This window comes from Scyliorhinus torazame, chromosome 19 (assembly GCF_047496885.1).
Source record: "Scyliorhinus torazame isolate Kashiwa2021f chromosome 19, sScyTor2.1, whole genome shotgun sequence".
Classification (NCBI taxonomy): Eukaryota; Metazoa; Chordata; class Chondrichthyes; order Carcharhiniformes; family Scyliorhinidae; genus Scyliorhinus; species Scyliorhinus torazame.
Genome location: NC_092725.1, coordinates 23,676,929 through 23,692,399, shown reverse-complemented (window position 1 = coordinate 23,692,399; position 15,471 = coordinate 23,676,929). Strand labels below are relative to the sequence as shown.

General features: G+C 39.7%; 1 protein-coding gene across 1 annotated transcript in view; it reads right to left on the bottom strand.

Moving 5' to 3' along the window:
• The window catches only part of LOC140396640 (integrin alpha-M-like), a 283,291-nt gene that overhangs the window by 137,714 nt on the left and 130,106 nt on the right, over positions 1-15,471 (bottom strand). The window lies entirely within an intron of this gene.

Below are 15,471 nucleotides of genomic sequence, written 5' to 3'. Positions count from 1 at the left end.
CCTAATATAAATTGGAGTCTTGTCCGGTATCCTAATTTAAATTGGAGACTTGTCCGGTATCCTAATATAAATTGGAGGCTTGTCCGGTATCCTAATATAAATTGGAGAATTGTCCAGTATCCTAACACAAATTGGAGACTTGTCCGTTAACCTAACACAAATTGGAGACTTGTCCGGTATCCTAATATAAATTGGAGGCTTGTCCCGTATCCTAACACAAATTGGAGACTTGTCCGGTATCCTAATATAAATTGGAGACTTGTCCGGTATCCTAATATAAATTGGAGACTTGTCCGGTATCCTAATATAAATTGGAGACATGTCCGGTATCCTAATATAATTTGGAGGCTTGTCCGGTATCCTAACATAAATTGGAGGCTTGTCCGGTATCCTAATATAAATTGGAGAATTGTCCGGTATCCTAATATAAATTGGAGGCTTGTCCGGTATCCTAATATAAATTGGAGGCTTGTCCGGTATCCTAATATAAATTGGAGACTTGTCCGGTATCCTAATATAAATTGGAGGCTTGTCCGGTATCCTAATATAAATTGGAGAATTGTCCGGTATCCTAATATAAATTGGAGACTTGTCCCGTATTCTAACACAAATTGGAGACTTGTCCGGTATCCTAATATAAATTGGAGAATTGTCCGGTATCCTAATATAAATTGGAGACTTGTCCCGTATCCTAATATAAATTGGAGAATTGTCCGGTATCCTAATATAAATTGGAGAATTGTCCGGTATCCTAATATAAATTGGAGACTTGTCCGGTATCCTAATATAAATTGGAGGCTTGTCCGGTATCCTAATATAAATTGGAGGCTTGTCCGGTATCCTAACACAAATTGGAGATTTGTCCGGTATCCTGATATAAATTGGAGAATTGTCCGGTATCCTAACACAAATTGGAGGCTTGTCCGGTATCCTAAAATAAATTGGAGGCTTGTCCGGTATCCTAACACAAATTGGAGACTTGTCCGTTATCCTAACACAAATTGGAGACTTGTCCGGTATCCTGATATAAATTGGAGAATTGTCCGGTATCCTGATATAAATTGGAGACTTGTCCGGTATCCTAATACAAATTGGAGACTTGTCCGGTATCCTAATACAAATTGGAGGCTTGTCCCGTATCCTAACACAAATTGGAGACTTGTCCGGTATCCTAACACAAATTGGAGACTTGTCCGGTATCCTAATGTAAATTGGAGGCTTGTCCGGTATCCTAACACAAATTGGAGACTTGTCCGGTCTCCTAATATAAATTGGAGGCTTGTCCGGTATCCTAATATAAATTGGAGTCTTGTCCGGTATCCTAATTTAAATTGGAGACTTGTCCGGTATCCTAATATAAATTGGAGGCTTGTCCGGTATCCTAATATAAATTGGAGAATTGTCCAGTATCCTAACACAAATTGGAGACTTGTCCGTTAACCTAACACAAATTGGAGACTTGTCCGGTATCCTAATATAAATTGGAGGCTTGTCCCGTATCCTAACACAAATTGGAGACTTGTCCGGTATCCTAATATAAATTGGAGACTTGTCCGGTATCCTAATATAAATTGGAGACTTGTCCGGTATCCTAATATAAATTGGAGACATGTCCGGTATCCTAATATAATTTGGAGGCTTGTCCGGTATCCTAACATAAATTGGAGGCTTGTCCGGTATCCTAATATAAATTGGAGAATTGTCCGGTATCCTAATATAAATTGGAGGCTTGTCCGGTATCCTAATATAAATTGGAGGCTTGTCCGGTATCCTAATATAAATTGGAGACTTGTCCGGTATCCTAATATAAATTGGAGGCTTGTCCGGTATCCTAATATAAATTGGAGAATTGTCCGGTATCCTAATATAAATTGGAGACTTGTCCCGTATTCTAACACAAATTGGAGACTTGTCCGGTATCCTAATATAAATTGGAGAATTGTCCGGTATCCTAATATAAATTGGAGACTTGTCCCGTATCCTAATATAAATTGGAGAATTGTCCGGTATCCTAATATAAATTGGAGACTTGTCCCGTATCCTAACACAAATTGGAGACTTGTCCGTTAACCTAACACAAATTGGAGACTTGTCCGGTATCCTAATATAAATTGGAGGCTTGTCCCGTATCCTAACACAAATTGGAGACTTGTCCGTTAACCTAACACAAATTGGAGACTTGTCCGGTATCCTAATATAAATTGGAGGCTTGTCCCGTATCCTAACACAAATTGGAGACTTGTCTGGTATCCTAATATAAATTGGAGGCTTGTCCGGTATCCTAATATAAATTGGAGGCTTGTCCAGTATCCTAACACAAATTGGAGCCTTGTCCGGTATCCTAATATAAATTGGTGGCTTGTCCGGTATCCTAATATAAATTGGAGACTTGTCCGGTATCCTAATATAAATTGGTGGCTTGTCCGGTATCCTAATATAAATTGGAGACTTGTCCGGTATCCTAATATAAATTGGTGGCTTGTCCGGTATCCTAATATAAATTGGAGACTTGTCCGGTATCCTAACACAAATTGGAGACTTGTCCGGTATCCTAATATAAATTGGAGACTTGTCCGGTATCCTAACACAAATTGGAGACTTGTCCGGTATCCTAACACAAATTGGAGACTTGTCCGGTATCCTAATATAAATTGGAGACTTGTCCGGTATCCTAACACAAATTGGAGACTTGTCCGGTATCCTAACACAAATTGGAGGCTTGTCCGGTATCCTAATATAAATTGGAGGCTTGTCCGGTATCCTAATATAAATTGGAGGCTTGTCCGGTATCCTAATATAAATTGGAGACTTGTCCGGTATCCTAATATAAATTGGAGGCTTGTCCGGTATCCTAATATAAATTGGAGAATTGTCCGGTATCCTAATATAAATTGGAGACTTGTCCCGTATTCTAACACAAATTGGAGACTTGTCCGGTATCCTAATATAAATTGGAGAATTGTCCGGTATCCTAATATAAATTGGAGACTTGTCCCGTATCCTAATATAAATTGGAGAATTGTCCGGTATCCTAATATAAATTGGAGACTTGTCCCGTATCCTAACACAAATTGGAGACTTGTCCGTTAACCTAACACAAATTGGAGACTTGTCCGGTATCCTAATATAAATTGGAGGCTTGTCCGGTATCCTAACACAAATTGGAGACTTGTCCGGTATCCTAACACAAATTGGAGACTTGTCCGGTATCCTAATATAAATTGGAGGTTTGTCCGGTATCCTAACACAAATTGGAGACTTGTCCGGTATCCTAATATAAATTGGAGACTTGTCCGGTATCCTAATATAAATTGGAGACTTGTCCGTTATCCTAACACAAATTGGAGACTTGTCCGTTATCCTAATATAAATTGGAGGCTTGTCCGGTATCCTAACACAAATTGGAGACTTGTCCGGTATCCTAATATAAATTGGAGACTTGTCCCGTATCCTAATATAAATTGGAGGCTTGTCCGGTATCCTAACACAAATTGGAGACTTGTCCGGTATCCTAATATAAATTGGAGACTTGTCCGGTATCCTAATATAAATTGGAGGCTTGTCCGGTATCCTAACACAAATTGGAGACTTGTCCGTTATCCTAATATAAATTGGGGGCTTGTCCGGTATCCTAACACAAATTGGAGATTTGTCCGGTATCCTGATATAAATTGGAGAATTGTCCGGTATCCTAACACAAATTGGAGGCTTGTCCGGTATCCTAAAATAAATTGGAGGCTTGTCCGGTATCCTAACACAAATTGGAGACTTGTCCGGTATCCTGATATAAATTGGAGAATTGTCCGGTATCCTGATATAAATTGGAGACTTGTCCGGTATCCTAATACAAATTGGAGACTTGTCCGGTATCCTAACGCAAATTGGAGACTTGTCCGGTATCCTAATATAAATTGGAGACTTGTCCCGTATCCTAATATAAATTGGAGACTTGTCCGGTATCCTAATATAAATTGGAGGCTTGTCCGGTATCCTAATATAAATTGGAGACTTGTCCGTTATCCTAATATAAATTGGAGGCTTGTCCGGTATCCTAACACAAATTGGAGACTTGTCCGGTATCCTAATATAAATTGGGGGCTTGTCCGGTATCCTAACACAAATTGGAGATTTGTCCGGTATCCTGATATAAATTGGAGAATTGTCCGGTATCCTAACACAAATTGGAGGCTTGTCCGGTATCCTAAAATAAATTGGAGGCTTGTCCGGTATCCTAACACAAATTGGAGACTTGTCCGTTATCCTAACACAAATTGGAGACTTGTCCGGTATCCTGATATAAATTGGAGAATTGTCCGGTATCCTGATATAAATTGGAGACTTGTCCGGTATCCTAATACAAATTGGAGACTTGTCCGGTATCCTAATACAAATTGGAGGCTTGTCCCGTATCCTAACACAAATTGGAGACTTGTCCGGTATCCTAATATAAATTGGAGACTTGTCCGGTATCCTAATATAAATTGGAGACTTGTCCGGTATCCTAATATAAATTGGAGACATGTCCGGTATCCTAATATAATTTGGAGGCTTGTCCGGTATCCTAACATAAATTGGAGGCTTGTCCGGTATCCTAATATAAATTGGAGAATTGTCCGGTATCCTAATATAAATTGGAGGCTTGTCCGGTATCCTAATATAAATTGGAGGCTTGTCCGGTATCCTAATATAAATTGGAGACTTGTCCGGTATCCTAATATAAATTGGAGGCTTGTCCGGTATCCTAATATAAATTGGAGAATTGTCCGGTATCCTAATATAAATTGGAGACTTGTCCCGTATTCTAACACAAATTGGAGACTTGTCCGGTATCCTAATATAAATTGGAGAATTGTCCGGTATCCTAATATAAATTGGAGACTTGTCCCGTATCCTAATATAAATTGGAGAATTGTCCGGTATCCTAATATAAATTGGAGACTTGTCCCGTATCCTAACACAAATTGGAGACTTGTCCGTTAACCTAACACAAATTGGAGACTTGTCCGGTATCCTAATATAAATTGGAGGCTTGTCCCGTATCCTAACACAAATTGGAGACTTGTCCGTTAACCTAACACAAATTGGAGACTTGTCCGGTATCCTAATATAAATTGGAGGCTTGTCCCGTATCCTAACACAAATTGGAGACTTGTCTGGTATCCTAATATAAATTGGAGGCTTGTCCGGTATCCTAATATAAATTGGAGGCTTGTCCAGTATCCTAACACAAATTGGAGCCTTGTCCGGTATCCTAATATAAATTGGTGGCTTGTCCGGTATCCTAATATAAATTGGAGACTTGTCCGGTATCCTAATATAAATTGGTGGCTTGTCCGGTATCCTAATATAAATTGGAGACTTGTCCGGTATCCTAATATAAATTGGTGGCTTGTCCGGTATCCTAATATAAATTGGAGACTTGTCCGGTATCCTAACACAAATTGGAGACTTGTCCGGTATCCTAATATAAATTGGAGACTTGTCCGGTATCCTAACACAAATTGGAGACTTGTCCGGTATCCTAACACAAATTGGAGACTTGTCCGGTATCCTAATATAAATTGGAGACTTGTCCGGTATCCTAACACAAATTGGAGACTTGTCCGGTATCCTAACACAAATTGGAGGCTTGTCCGGTATCCTAATATAAATTGGAGGCTTGTCCGGTATCCTAATATAAATTGGAGGCTTGTCCGGTATCCTAATATAAATTGGAGACTTGTCCGGTATCCTAATATAAATTGGAGGCTTGTCCGGTATCCTAATATAAATTGGAGAATTGTCCGGTATCCTAATATAAATTGGAGACTTGTCCCGTATTCTAACACAAATTGGAGACTTGTCCGGTATCCTAATATAAATTGGAGAATTGTCCGGTATCCTAATATAAATTGGAGACTTGTCCCGTATCCTAATATAAATTGGAGAATTGTCCGGTATCCTAATATAAATTGGAGACTTGTCCCGTATCCTAACACAAATTGGAGACTTGTCCGTTAACCTAACACAAATTGGAGACTTGTCCGGTATCCTAATATAAATTGGAGGCTTGTCCGGTATCCTAACACAAATTGGAGACTTGTCCGGTATCCTAACACAAATTGGAGACTTGTCCGGTATCCTAATATAAATTGGAGGTTTGTCCGGTATCCTAACACAAATTGGAGACTTGTCCGGTATCCTAATATAAATTGGAGACTTGTCCGGTATCCTAATATAAATTGGAGACTTGTCCGTTATCCTAACACAAATTGGAGACTTGTCCGTTATCCTAATATAAATTGGAGGCTTGTCCGGTATCCTAACACAAATTGGAGACTTGTCCGGTATCCTAATATAAATTGGAGACTTGTCCCGTATCCTAATATAAATTGGAGGCTTGTCCGGTATCCTAACACAAATTGGAGACTTGTCCGGTATCCTAATATAAATTGGAGACTTGTCCGGTATCCTAATATAAATTGGAGGCTTGTCCGGTATCCTAACACAAATTGGAGACTTGTCCGTTATCCTAATATAAATTGGGGGCTTGTCCGGTATCCTAACACAAATTGGAGATTTGTCCGGTATCCTGATATAAATTGGAGAATTGTCCGGTATCCTAACACAAATTGGAGGCTTGTCCGGTATCCTAAAATAAATTGGAGGCTTGTCCGGTATCCTAACACAAATTGGAGACTTGTCCGGTATCCTGATATAAATTGGAGAATTGTCCGGTATCCTGATATAAATTGGAGACTTGTCCGGTATCCTAATACAAATTGGAGACTTGTCCGGTATCCTAACGCAAATTGGAGACTTGTCCGGTATCCTAATATAAATTGGAGACTTGTCCCGTATCCTAATATAAATTGGAGACTTGTCCGGTATCCTAATATAAATTGGAGGCTTGTCCGGTATCCTAATATAAATTGGAGACTTGTCCGTTATCCTAATATAAATTGGAGGCTTGTCCGGTATCCTAACACAAATTGGAGACTTGTCCGGTATCCTAATATAAATTGGGGGCTTGTCCGGTATCCTAACACAAATTGGAGATTTGTCCGGTATCCTGATATAAATTGGAGAATTGTCCGGTATCCTAACACAAATTGGAGGCTTGTCCGGTATCCTAAAATAAATTGGAGGCTTGTCCGGTATCCTAACACAAATTGGAGACTTGTCCGTTATCCTAACACAAATTGGAGACTTGTCCGGTATCCTGATATAAATTGGAGAATTGTCCGGTATCCTGATATAAATTGGAGACTTGTCCGGTATCCTAATACAAATTGGAGACTTGTCCGGTATCCTAATACAAATTGGAGGCTTGTCCCGTATCCTAACACAAATTGGAGACTTGTCCGGTATCCTAACACAAATTGGAGACTTGTCCGGTATCCTAATGTAAATTGGAGGCTTGTCCGGTATCCTAACACAAATTGGAGACTTGTCCGGTCTCCTAATATAAATTGGAGGCTTGTCCGGTATCCTAATATAAATTGGAGTCTTGTCCGGTATCCTAATTTAAATTGGAGACTTGTCCGGTATCCTAATATAAATTGGAGGCTTGTCCGGTATCCTAATATAAATTGGAGAATTGTCCAGTATCCTAACACAAATTGGAGACTTGTCCGTTAACCTAACACAAATTGGAGACTTGTCCGGTATCCTAATATAAATTGGAGGCTTGTCCCGTATCCTAACACAAATTGGAGACTTGTCCGGTATCCTAATATAAATTGGAGACTTGTCCGGTATCCTAATATAAATTGGAGACTTGTCCGGTATCCTAATATAAATTGGAGACATGTCCGGTATCCTAATATAATTTGGAGGCTTGTCCGGTATCCTAACATAAATTGGAGGCTTGTCCGGTATCCTAATATAAATTGGAGAATTGTCCGGTATCCTAATATAAATTGGAGGCTTGTCCGGTATCCTAATATAAATTGGAGGCTTGTCCGGTATCCTAATATAAATTGGAGACTTGTCCGGTATCCTAATATAAATTGGAGGCTTGTCCGGTATCCTAATATAAATTGGAGAATTGTCCGGTATCCTAATATAAATTGGAGACTTGTCCCGTATTCTAACACAAATTGGAGACTTGTCCGGTATCCTAATATAAATTGGAGAATTGTCCGGTATCCTAATATAAATTGGAGACTTGTCCCGTATCCTAATATAAATTGGAGAATTGTCCGGTATCCTAATATAAATTGGAGAATTGTCCGGTATCCTAATATAAATTGGAGACTTGTCCGGTATCCTAATATAAATTGGAGGCTTGTCCGGTATCCTAATATAAATTGGAGGCTTGTCCGGTATCCTAACACAAATTGGAGATTTGTCCGGTATCCTGATATAAATTGGAGAATTGTCCGGTATCCTAACACAAATTGGAGGCTTGTCCGGTATCCTAAAATAAATTGGAGGCTTGTCCGGTATCCTAACACAAATTGGAGACTTGTCCGTTATCCTAACACAAATTGGAGACTTGTCCGGTATCCTGATATAAATTGGAGAATTGTCCGGTATCCTGATATAAATTGGAGACTTGTCCGGTATCCTAATACAAATTGGAGACTTGTCCGGTATCCTAATACAAATTGGAGGCTTGTCCCGTATCCTAACACAAATTGGAGACTTGTCCGGTATCCTAACACAAATTGGAGACTTGTCCGGTATCCTAATGTAAATTGGAGGCTTGTCCGGTATCCTAACACAAATTGGAGACTTGTCCGGTCTCCTAATATAAATTGGAGGCTTGTCCGGTATCCTAATATAAATTGGAGTCTTGTCCGGTATCCTAATTTAAATTGGAGACTTGTCCGGTATCCTAATATAAATTGGAGGCTTGTCCGGTATCCTAATATAAATTGGAGAATTGTCCAGTATCCTAACACAAATTGGAGACTTGTCCGTTAACCTAACACAAATTGGAGACTTGTCCGGTATCCTAATATAAATTGGAGGCTTGTCCCGTATCCTAACACAAATTGGAGACTTGTCCGGTATCCTAATATAAATTGGAGACTTGTCCGGTATCCTAATATAAATTGGAGACTTGTCCGGTATCCTAATATAAATTGGAGACATGTCCGGTATCCTAATATAATTTGGAGGCTTGTCCGGTATCCTAACATAAATTGGAGGCTTGTCCGGTATCCTAATATAAATTGGAGAATTGTCCGGTATCCTAATATAAATTGGAGGCTTGTCCGGTATCCTAATATAAATTGGAGGCTTGTCCGGTATCCTAATATAAATTGGAGACTTGTCCGGTATCCTAATATAAATTGGAGGCTTGTCCGGTATCCTAATATAAATTGGAGAATTGTCCGGTATCCTAATATAAATTGGAGACTTGTCCCGTATTCTAACACAAATTGGAGACTTGTCCGGTATCCTAATATAAATTGGAGAATTGTCCGGTATCCTAATATAAATTGGAGACTTGTCCCGTATCCTAATATAAATTGGAGAATTGTCCGGTATCCTAATATAAATTGGAGACTTGTCCCGTATCCTAACACAAATTGGAGACTTGTCCGTTAACCTAACACAAATTGGAGACTTGTCCGGTATCCTAATATAAATTGGAGGCTTGTCCCGTATCCTAACACAAATTGGAGACTTGTCCGTTAACCTAACACAAATTGGAGACTTGTCCGGTATCCTAATATAAATTGGAGGCTTGTCCCGTATCCTAACACAAATTGGAGACTTGTCTGGTATCCTAATATAAATTGGAGGCTTGTCCGGTATCCTAATATAAATTGGAGGCTTGTCCAGTATCCTAACACAAATTGGAGACTTGTCCGGTATCCTAATATAAATTGGTGGCTTGTCCGGTATCCTAATATAAATTGGAGACTTGTCCGGTATCCTAACACAAATTGGAGACTTGTCCGGTATCCTAATATAAATTGGAGACTTGTCCGGTATCCTAACACAAATTGGAGACTTGTCCGGTATCCTAACACAAATTGGAGACTTGTCCGGTATCCTAATATAAATTGGAGACTTGTCCGGTATCCTAACACAAATTGGAGACTTGTCCGGTATCCTAACACAAATTGGAGGCTTGTCCGGTATCCTAATATAAATTGGAGGCTTGTCCGGTATCCTAATATAAATTGGAGGCTTGTCCGGTATCCTAATATAAATTGGAGACTTGTCCGGTATCCTAATATAAATTGGAGGCTTGTCCGGTATCCTAATATAAATTGGAGAATTGTCCGGTATCCTAATATAAATTGGAGACTTGTCCCGTATTCTAACACAAATTGGAGACTTGTCCGGTATCCTAATATAAATTGGAGAATTGTCCGGTATCCTAATATAAATTGGAGACTTGTCCCGTATCCTAATATAAATTGGAGAATTGTCCGGTATCCTAATATAAATTGGAGACTTGTCCCGTATCCTAACACAAATTGGAGACTTGTCCGTTAACCTAACACAAATTGGAGACTTGTCCGGTATCCTAATATAAATTGGAGGCTTGTCCGGTATCCTAACACAAATTGGAGACTTGTCCGGTATCCTAACACAAATTGGAGACTTGTCCGGTATCCTAATATAAATTGGAGGTTTGTCCGGTATCCTAACACAAATTGGAGACTTGTCCGGTATCCTAATATAAATTGGAGACTTGTCCGGTATCCTAATATAAATTGGAGACTTGTCCGTTATCCTAACACAAATTGGAGACTTGTCCGTTATCCTAATATAAATTGGAGGCTTGTCCGGTATCCTAACACAAATTGGAGACTTGTCCGGTATCCTAATATAAATTGGAGACTTGTCCCGTATCCTAATATAAATTGGAGGCTTGTCCGGTATCCTAACACAAATTGGAGACTTGTCCGGTATCCTAATATAAATTGGAGACTTGTCCGGTATCCTAATATAAATTGGAGGCTTGTCCGGTATCCTAACACAAATTGGAGACTTGTCCGTTATCCTAATATAAATTGGGGGCTTGTCCGGTATCCTAACACAAATTGGAGATTTGTCCGGTATCCTGATATAAATTGGAGAATTGTCCGGTATCCTAACACAAATTGGAGGCTTGTCCGGTATCCTAAAATAAATTGGAGGCTTGTCCGGTATCCTAACACAAATTGGAGACTTGTCCGGTATCCTGATATAAATTGGAGAATTGTCCGGTATCCTGATATAAATTGGAGACTTGTCCGGTATCCTAATACAAATTGGAGACTTGTCCGGTATCCTAACGCAAATTGGAGACTTGTCCGGTATCCTAATATAAATTGGAGACTTGTCCCGTATCCTAATATAAATTGGAGACTTGTCCGGTATCCTAATATAAATTGGAGGCTTGTCCGGTATCCTAACACAAATTGGAGACTTGTCCGTTATCCTAACACAAATTGGAGGCTTGTCCGGTATCCTAACACAAATTGGAGACTTGTCCGGTATCCTAACACAAATTGGAGACTTGTCCGGTATCCTAATATAAATTGGAGGTTTGTCCGGTATCCTAACACAAATTGGAGACTTGTCCGGTATCCTAATATAAATTGGAGACTTGTCCGGTATCCTAATATAAATTGGAGACTTGTCCGTTATCCTAACACAAATTGGAGACTTGTCCGTTATCCTAATATAAATTGGAGGCTTGTCCGGTATCCTAACACAAATTGGAGACTTGTCCGGTATCCTAATATAAATTGGAGACTTGTCCCGTATCCTAATATAAATTGGAGGCTTGTCCGGTATCCTAACACAAATTGGAGACTTGTCCGGTATCCTAATATAAATTGGAGACTTGTCCGGTATCCTAATATAAATTGGAGGCTTGTCCGGTATCCTAACACAAATTGGAGACTTGTCCGTTATCCTAATATAAATTGGGGGCTTGTCCGGTATCCTAACACAAATTGGAGATTTGTCCGGTATCCTGATATAAATTGGAGAATTGTCCGGTATCCTAACACAAATTGGAGGCTTGTCCGGTATCCTAAAATAAATTGGAGGCTTGTCCGGTATCCTAACACAAATTGGAGACTTGTCCGTTATCCTAACACAAATTGGAGACTTGTCCGGTATCCTGATATAAATTGGAGAATTGTCCGGTATCCTGATATAAATTGGAGACTTGTCCGGTATCCTAATACAAATTGGAGACTTGTCCGGTATCCTAATACAAATTGGAGACTTGTCCCGTATCCTAACACAAATTGGAGACTTGTCCGGTATCCTAATATAAATTGGGGGCTCGTCCGGTATCCTAATATAAATTGGAGACTTGTCCGGTATCCTAATATAAATTGGAGGCTTGTCCCGTATCCTAACACAAATTGGAGACTTGTCCGGTATCCTAATATAAATTGGGGGCTTGTCCGGTATCCTAATATAAATTGGAGGCTTGTCCGGTATCCTAATATAAATTGGAGGCTTGTCCCGTATCCTAACACAAATTGGAGACTTGTCCGGTATCCTAACACAAATTGGAGACTTGTCCGGTATCCTAATATAAATTAGAGACTTGTCCGGTATCCTAATATAAATTGGGGGCTTGTCCGGTATCCTAATATAAATTGGAGGCTTGTCCGGTATCCTAATATAAATTGGAGGCTTGTCCGGTATCCTAATGTAAATTGGAGACTCGTCCGGTATCCTAATATAAATTGGAGGCTTGTCCGGTATCCTAATATAAATTGGAGACTTGTCCGGTATCCTAATATAAATTGGACACTTGTCCGGTATCCTAATATAAATTGGAGACTTGTCCGGTATCCTAATATAAATTGGAGGCTTGTCCGGTATCCTAATATAAATTGGAGGCTTGTCCGGTATCCTAATATAAATTGGAGGCTTGTCCGGTATCCTAATATAAATTGGAGACTTGTCCGGTATCCTAATATAAATTGGAGACTTGTCCGGTATCCTAATATAAATTGGAGGCTTGTCCCGTATCCTAACACAAATTGGAGACTTGTCCGGTATCCTAATATAAATTGGAGACATGTCCAGTATCCTAACACAAATTGGAGGCTTGTCCGGTATCCTAATATAAATTGGAGACTTGTCCGGTATCCTAATATAAATTGGAGGCTTGTCCGGTATCCTAATATAAATTGGAGGCTTGTCCGGTATCCTAACACAAATTGGAGACTTGTCCGGTATCCTAATATAAATTGGAGGCTTGTCCGGTATCCTAATACAAATTGGAGACTTGTCCGGTATCCTAATATAAATTGGAGGCTTGTCCGGTATCCTAATACAAATTGGAGACTTGTCCGGTATCCTAATATAAATTGGAGGCTTGTCCGGTATCCTAACACAAATTGGAGACTTGTCCGGTATCCTAATATAAATTGGAGACTTGTCCGGTATCCTAATATAAATTGGAGGCTTGTCCCGTATCCTAACACAAATTGGAGACTTGTCCGGTATCCTAATATAAATTGGAGGCTTGTCCCGTATCCTAACACAAATTGGAGACTTGTCCGGTATCCTAATATAAATTGGAGACATGTCCAGTATCCTAACACAAATTGGAGGCTTGTCCGGTATCCTAATATAAATTGGAGACTTGTCCGGTATCCTAATATAAATTGGAGGCTTGTCCGGTATCCTAATATAAATTGGAGGCTTGTCCGGTATCCTAACACAAATTGGAGACTTGTCCGGTATCCTAATATAAATTGGAGGCTTGTCCGGTATCCTAATACAAATTGGAGACTTGTCCGGTATCCTAATATAAATTGGAGGCTTGTCCGGTATCCTAATACAAATTGGAGACTTGTCCGGTATCCTAATATAAATTGGAGGCTTGTCCGGTATCCTAACACAAATTGGAGACTTGTCCGGTATCCTAATATAAATTGGAGACTTGTCCGGTATCCTAATATAAATTGGAGGCTTGTCCCGTATCCTAACACAAATTGGAGACTTGTCCGGTATCCTAATATAAATTGGAGGCTTGTCCCGTATCCTAACACAAATTGGAGACTTGTCCGGTATCCTAATATAAATTGCAGGCTTGTCCGGTATCCTAACACAAATTGGAGGCTTGTCCGGTATCCTAATGTAAATTGGAGACTTGTCCGGTATCCTAATATAAATTGGAGGCTTGTCCGGTATCCTAATATAAATTGGAGTCTTGTCCGGTATCCTAATATAAATTGGAGGCTTGTCCGGTATCCTAATATAAATTGGAGACTTGTCCGGTATCCTAATATAAATTGGGGGCTCGTCCGGTATCCTAATATAAATTGGAGACTTGTCCGGTATCCTAATATAAATTGGAGGCTTGTCCGGTATCCTAATATAAATTGGAGACTTGTCCGGTATCCTAATATAAATTGGGGGCTCGTCCGGTATCCTAATATAAATTGGAGACTTGTCCGGTATCCTAATATAAATCGGAGGCTTGTCCGGTATCCTAATATAAATTGGAGGCTTGTCCGGTATCCTAATATAAATTGGAGGCTTGTCCGGTATCCTAATATAAATTGGAGACTTGTCCGGTATCCTAACACAAATTGGAGACTTGTCCGGTATCCTAACACAAATTGGAGACTTGTCCAGTATCCTAATATAAATTGGAGGCTTGTCCGGTATCCTAATATAAATTGGAGGCTTGTCCGGTATCCTAATATAAATTGCAGACTTGTCCGTTATCCTAATATAAATTGGAGGCTTGTCCGGTATCCTAACACAAATTGGAGACTTGTCCGGTATCCTAACACAAATTGGAGACTTGTCCGTTATCCTAATATAAATTGGAGACTTGTCCGTTATCCTAATATAAATTGGGGGCTCGTCCGGTATCCTAATGTAAATTGGAGACTTGTCCGGTATCCTAATATAAATTGGAGACTTGTCCGGTATCCTAATATAAATTGGGGGCTCGTCCGGTATCCTAATGTAAATTGGAGACTTGTCCGGTATCCTAATATAAATTGGAGACTTGTCCGGTATCCTAATATAAATTGGAGGATTGTCCGGTATCCTAACACAAATTGGAGACTTGTCCGGTATCCTAATATAAATTGGAGGCTTGTCCGGTATCCTAATATAAATTGGGGGCTCGTCCGGTATCCTAATATAAATTGGAGGCTTGTCCGGTATCCTAATATAAATTGGAGACTTGTCCGGTATCCTAATATAATTTGGAGGCTTGTCCGGTATCCTAATATAAATTGGAGGCTTGTCCGGTATCCTAATATAAATTGGAGGCTTGTCCGGTATCCTAATATAATTTGGAGGCTTGTCCGGTATCAGAATAAGGGGGAGCTCATTTGAGACGGATTTGAGGCAGAATCTCTTCTCAAAGAATCTTTAGAATTCTTCACCTCAGGGAGCTGCGGGGGCCGAGCCCTTTAACATTTACAAGGCCGAGATTGGTAGGTTTGGGGAAATTAAAGGTTGGGGAGATAAGGCAGGAGAGTGAGCTTGGAGAGTGTTCGATCAGACATGGTCTTATTAAATGGGGGGGGGGGGGCAGCTCGA